Genomic DNA, 7,357 nt, shown 5'->3' with positions numbered 1-7,357 from the left:
GAAATCTGCTTCCTTGTAATTTTCACATATTGGCCTCAATTGTTCCATTTTACACAGTAGAGTAAGCCTAAATAAGACAATGATTAATTTTCCAACATCCTTCCTTCAGACTTAACAACTCTGGAGCCAGGAAGAGGCTTTCATATGGCTTTAGTTCCTCCAATTCACCACCCTTATCACTGTCTTCTTTGTGCTCTTGAGTTTGTCAATGTTCCCTTTAAAGCTTGTTATTCATAACTGAAAACAATAGGATGACAAAACAATGGGATTACATAAAAGAGATACGGTTTAGCAGCCCAGTTCACCTCTATTCTTCCTCAATCTGGATAAGGAGTTTTTCTTAATGAGACTAAGATCGTTCCTAAAAACACCTGTGTGGTATCACACTCTGGGTCCACATGAAGAGAAGGGTCAGTTAAAATCACTAGGTTTCTTTACGTGAACTTTTGTAAGAAATGTTTTTTCCTGGCCAGGTACAGTGGCTCATGCCTGTAATCCCAGCACTTTGGGAAGCCAAGACTGACCAATCACCTGACATCAGGAGTTCGAGACCAGCCTGGACAACATAGCAAAACCCCATCTCTACAAAAAAATGCAAAAATTAGCCAGGGATGGTGGTGCACACCTGTAGTCCCAGCTACTCCAGAGGTTGAGGTGGGAGGATCACTTGAACCTGGAAGGCAGAGGCTACAGTGAGCTGAGATCGCGCCACTGCACTCCAGCCTGGGTGACAGAGCGAGACTCTGTCTCAAAAAAAAAAAAAAAAAAAAGAAAGAAATGTTTTCTCCCCACTGAATTTACAAGATTGAGTTTTGAACCTAAGTGCAAAGTTTTAACTTCAGTGGTTTGATTTAATTCATTATTGCATCAGAATATTTTTTGAATATTGATGCCACATCAGTTTTTTGGCCTCGCCAGTCTTCATCCTGGTCAATAACAGGAGTGAGAGCAAGACCAGGCCAGAGCCAGAACACTGCCACACCATTACAGACCTGTATGGAACTGGGTACTGACTCTGTGGGAGCTGTTGCTCAGCAAGCTCTGAATTCTCCTAACTGTGCTCTCATACCTTCCGAATTTGTTTGTCAATAGGATGATACAAATAATTATTATTAAAAATTGTGAAAATCAAGTTTTACTATGTCTTTGGAATCTTCCTAATCTATGGAGCAGACTTACATGGCAATTAAGAGGATAGCTTAAGAGTCTGGCAGACGGATTCATCTGAGTTCTGCCGCTTACCAGCTTTGTGAACTTAAGCTCATTTTAATATCCCTAAGCTACAGTTACTGTACTCTTTAAATAAGAATAATAGTTCCCATTTCACGGGATAGTTGTAAGTAAATGAAGTTATTTATTATATATCAAGAGTTCAACAGAGAACCTAACATGTAATAGTAACATTTTCTCTTATTATTCCAAACTAATGGGAATGTTGGAAAGAGAGTAGCTGATTTAGAAGAGACCAGAGGCCTCATGAAGAAGGAAACATACGAGCAGAGAGATGAAGAAGAGGGAATGAGCCACAGAGCTGCCTTGGACAGATGTTCTAGGCCAAGGGAATGGCAAGGGCAAGGTCGAGCATGTGCACGATCTAGCAAGGGGAGTGTGGCTACACCTGAATTATCACAAAGCAGGATCACAGGGGATGAGGCTGGAGAGGCAGCAGGGTTGGATCTTACAGAGCCTTGGGTTTTACTTGGAGAAACCATTATAGAAATATGAGTAATGGGATGAGTGACACAAGTGGACTTGTGTTCTGAACAGCTGTCCTAGCTGACATGTGACAACTAGACCATAAGGAAGGCAAGGCTTTAGAAGACTGTTGCGATAATCCAGCAGAAGATGACAGTGTCTTTACATGAAAGTGGCGAGAAGTGTCAGTTTCTAGATACATTTGAAGGTCTCTAGGACTATTGATATGCAGTGAAAGAAAGAGAAACCAAGGATGAGACCATGTAATTTGTCCTAAGCAACCAGAAGACTGAATTTGTGTTTACTGAGATAGAAAGCCAGGAAGAGGCACAGCTTTGGGAGGTGTATCAATCAGGATAAGAGGATACACTAGGTTATGCTGTGGTAACAAACAACTCCTAAGTCTCAATGGCTTAACCCCCAAAAATCTCCTTCTCGCTCATAGGACATTTCCATTGCCAGTTGGCTGGGGCCTCCACTCAGAGGATTCACTTAGGAACCTATGAGGTCTGAGGCTTCACTTTGACACTGGTTGCTTCACCACCACAGCAGCGAGAAGGAGCATAGAGAATTGCACTCTGGTTCCCAAAGTGCCTGATGGGGAGTGAAGTTCCTTCCACTCACATTTCATCAAACAAAGCAATCACAGAGCACTGCCTAACTTCAAAGGGGATGAAAGGAAGCACAACCTACTGCATATCTGGACATAAGAAAGTTGGAACTATTTGATGAATAGCACCAGTGACTGCCACCGATTAGAAAACCAGGAGTTTTCTTTCTGTGTTTTGGATGTGGCCATTCATGTGGGGGTGTAGTGTACTAGTCTGAAGTTCAGGGGAGGACAAGGAGTGCATCCAGGCTTGTGGAAACTGGAGTGTATATATTCTGGGGGGAAATTCCTTTAAGATAAGGAATGCCAGACCCTATAAAAACTAAATACAGAGTCTTAGGAGAGCACATGCAAATGAAAAATAAAATACTTAGAAACATACCTAACCAAGGAGGTAAAAGACCTACACAAAGAAAACTACAAAACACTGCTGAAGGAAATCATAGATGACACAAATGAATGGAAAACATCCCACGCTCATTGATGGCTAGAATCAATATTGTGAAAATGACCATATTGCCAAAAGCAATCTACAAATCAATGCAATTCCCATCAAAATACCATCATCATTCTCCACAGAACTAGAAAAAAAAATCCTAAAATTCATCTGGAACCAAAAAAGAGGCCTCATAGCCAAAGCAAGACAAAACAAAAAGAAGAAATCTGGAGGCATCACATTACTGAACTTCAAACTATACTATAAGGCCATGGTCACAAAAACAGCATAGTACTGGCATAAAAACAGGCACATAGACCAATGGGTTCCATTGGCCAAATACTTACAAATACTTACAGCCAACTGGTCTTTGACAAAACAAACAAAAACATAAAGTGGGGAAAAGACACCCTATTCAACAAATAGTGCTGGGATAATTGGCAAGTCACAAGTAGAAGAATAAAACTGGATCCTCATCTCTCACCTTATAAAAAAATCAACTCAAGGTGGATCAAAGACTTAAATCTAAGACCTGAAACCATAAAAATTCTAGAAGACAACTTCAAAAAAACCCTTCTAGACATTGGCTTAGGCAAAGACTTCATGACCAAGAACCCAAAAGCAAGTGCAACAAAAACAAAGATAAATAGATGGGACTTAATTAAACTAAAAAGCTTCACACAGAAAAAGAAATAACCAGTGAACTCAACCAAATCAACAAGGAAAAAAAAAAAACAAAACAAATAATCCCATCATGCAGTGGACACAGGGCATGATAGATTCTCAAAGAATCTTTTGATAAATTCTCAAAAGAAGATATACAAATGGCCAACAAACATATGAAAAAATGCTCAACATCACTAATGATCAGGGAAACAAAAAACAAAACCACAATATGATACCACCTTACTCCTGCAAGAATAGCATAATTAAAAAATAAAAAATAATTTATGTTGGTGAGAATGTGGTGAAAAGAGAACAGTTTTACGCTGCTGGTGGGAATGTAAACTAGTACAACCACTATGGAAAATAGTGTGGAGATTTCTTAAGGAATTAAAAGTAGATCTACCATCTGATCCAGTAATCCATTCCTGGGTATCTACTCAGAGGAAAAGAAATCATTATATGAAAAAGACCCTTGCATACACATTTGTAGCAGCACAATTTACAATTGCAAAAATATGGAACAAGCCCAAATGCCCATCAATCAATGAGTGGATAAAGAAAATATGGTGGCCGGGCGCGGTGGCTCAAGCCTGTAATCCCAGCACTTTGGGAGGCCGAGATGGGCGGATCACGAGGTCAGGAGATCGAGACCATCCTGGCTAACACGGTGAAACCCCGTCTCTACTAAGAAATACAAAAAATAGCCGGGCGAGGTGGCAGCGCCTGTAGTCCCAGCTACTCGGGAGGCTGAGGCAGGAGAATGGCGTGAACCCGGGAGGCGGAGCTTGCAGTGAGCTGAGATCCGGCCACTGCACTCCAGCCTGGGCTACAGAGCGAGACTCCGTCTCAAAAAAAAAAAAAAAGAAAAAAAAGAAAATATGGTATAAATATACCATAGAATACTACTCAGCCATAAAAATGAATTAAATAATGGCATTCACAGCAACCTGGATGGAATTGGAGACCATTATTCTAAGAGAAGTAACTCAGGAATGGAAAATCAACATCATAGGTTCTCACTTACAAGTGGGAGCTAAGCTATGAGGACGCAAAGGCATAAGAATGATGTAACCGACTTTGGAGACTCAGCGAGGGGGAAGGATGGCTGGGAGGCGAAAGATAAAACACTACACATTGGATACAGTGTACACTGCTTAGGTAATGGGTGCACCAAAATATCAGAAATCACCACTAAAGAACTTACCCATATAATTAAACACCACCTGTTGCCCCAAAACCGACTGAAATTATAAAAAAGAAGAGGTTGTGCAAATAAGAGGCCCTAAAGTTTAAGCTCCATACATTTAAAGGTGAATTCACCTCTTGGTGAGAAGGCCTAGTGCTGTAAATGGAAGTCACCAGGAAGTGGAGGATTTTAAAGCCATAGGAATGAAAGAAGTCATCTATAAAGTGGATATAAATAAAAGAGTCCCTGAATCCTGGGAGAATCCTATGTTTCAAGATTTAGGTGTAATCAGAAATGGAGATTCAGAAATGACCGGTGAGATATACTTGATAAAATAATTTCACTTTCTCTTTACATTTACCTCATGCTTGCTGTCCCATAGGCTGCTATTTATTTTTATTCCACCTTTTAATCTACTGCAGGATGGAGAGTCTCTGATCATTTGACTTTCAACATCTGTGTTTAAAAACTGGGAGTAGCATCAAACTAATTCAGTTCATAGTGAAATTCAGCATTAAATCAGCAGTATAAGGAGAAAAAACTGTCTCCAGGTCAAGAGATTAAATCTTCACTTCTAGCCCTGTCACCAGTTTTTTAAATCACTTGCTCAAGGTCACATAAATTCTCAAGACCTTTTTGTATGCATCAATAAAATGAAGAAATATATTATTTTCTCTAGAGTCCTTTCTGACTCTGCCATTTGGCCTAGGCATTCCATCTTGAGATGGGCTGGGCCTCAGGACTAGATCACATCAGTTTCCAGGATATGTGTTTAATTGCATTCATTGATTTAAGTATACATTTCAAATTCCCTATTTGCTTTACATTGATTAAGATGTGATACAATTGAAGGTAATGAAAAAAATGAAATATGAAACCTTCAAAGGATATTTGGCAATAAAATGGAATGACTGTAGTTGAGGAGCTCAAAGTCAAGTGTGGGAAATATTGTTTAATCCCCTTACACATCTCCCCTTTATTAAAGGGATTTAATTAATCCAAGATTTTAGGTAATGAATAATTTAATCATAAAGAAACAAACTGTATTAGTTTTTTAGGGCTGCTGTAACAAAGTACCACAAAGGAAGTGGCTTAAACAACAGAAATGGCCCGTCTCCCAGTTCCGGTGCCAGCCGTCCCAGAAGGTGTCTGCAGGGCCGTGCTCCCTCTGAAGGGGCTGGGGAATTATCTGTTCGAGCCCCTCTTCTAATTTTTGGTAGTTCCTTGGCTTGTGGCAGCATAGGACCAGTCTTCACACGGGTTCTCCCTGTGTCCATGTTTATGTCTAAATATTCCCCTTTGTTAAGGTCACCAGTTACATGGTTTTAATACCCACACTAAAAATCCTCATTTTAATTTCATTACCTCTGTAAAGACCCCACCTCCAAGTGAGGTCACATTCAGAGGTGCGGGGGTTAGGACTCCCACATACCTCTTTTGTGAGGACGCAATCGGACCCACAGCACTGCAGGCTGAGAAAACGGCATTCCAAGCTGAAGGCCTCAGAAGCAAAGTTTCCCTCTGACCTCCCGACCTCTTATCTCTCAACTTCCAGCCTCCCACCAAGGCAAGCATAGAAACCAGAACCCTTTTCCCCAAAGCTAGCCATAAAACCTAAACATACTACTCTAACCTTCCCCTTGCCTTTCTGTGCAAGAGCTGACCATAAAGACATCCAGACTCTCATTTCAGAGACCCCACACCTGAGAGGAAGAAACGCTGCACAGAAAGGCGAGAAGAACCTAAACAGACGGGCTTTGCTGGCTTCCCGGCCAGTCTATTAGATCGTTCCCTTTCGTCCAATCGCATTTCTACACCACTCTCCCTGCTTCATCAAGCTGAAGCGTAAAATCAGAAGCTTCCCCTGTACCTTTGGGTCTTCATTCTGAAGGCTCCTGTGTCATGTGAAACTATAATCAGGTAAATTTGCTATGCTTTTCCCTTGTTAACCTGTCTTTGTTATGGGGGTGACAGTTGTGGCCCTTGTGGTGAGGAGGGAAGAGATCACCTGCTTTCTGCCCTACAACACAAACCTACCTATGATGGCTGCTGCCCAGCCTCAATTCCTCTTCGTCCACAAGAGTGCCCACATGGTCCTTCACCTGGGGCTTTTATCTCTACTGTCTTAACATTTTGCAAATCCATTTCCTCCTCTTCATCCTCCCTGCTTTAGCTCAGAGCCTCCTAGTTCATTGTCTGGTCTAAGACAAGACTCTCCTATCCAGTCCCTCTAATTTATTCAATGACCCTCCTTCCCCAACTACCATTCAACCTCCACTGGGCAGCCAGTGCTATCTTGCTAAAATGGACCTCTGACTTTGCCACTTCACTGCAAAAAACCCTTGGGTGGTTTTACATTGATCTTTAAAATAAAGTGCAGTTCCTCAGCATCGAGTCAAAATCTGGCTCCTAACCACCTCTTAAGCCTCAACTTTACCCTGTTTTCAGCCATCAAAAACACGAGGTAATTCTTTAAATAGAGCATTTCGGTAGTGTCCTTTTGCAGGGCTGCTGCTAGCATATCAAAAGCCTTTGTGCCAATTAGGAAAAGGAGCCTCCTCAGGGAGGATGAATTACAATCAAGTACCCTTCCCTCTGGTGGAGGCTGCCTCGGGGCAGGCTCAGTACACAGCTGGAGGACTGGAGGACTGGTTGGATTTCAGTCCCTAGTCAGCCTCCTCCACCTTGTGCAGGATAAACCAACATGCCAACATGTGGCTGCCTGGCCCTGTACTCACATGCAGAAGGAGTTCCCCAGGAAAAC

This window comes from Macaca fascicularis, chromosome 5 (assembly GCF_037993035.2).
Source record: "Macaca fascicularis isolate 582-1 chromosome 5, T2T-MFA8v1.1".
NCBI classification, from domain to species: domain Eukaryota; kingdom Metazoa; phylum Chordata; class Mammalia; order Primates; family Cercopithecidae; genus Macaca; species Macaca fascicularis.
The sequence above is the reverse complement of the archived record's forward strand: the minus strand, read 5'-3'. Positions refer to the sequence as shown.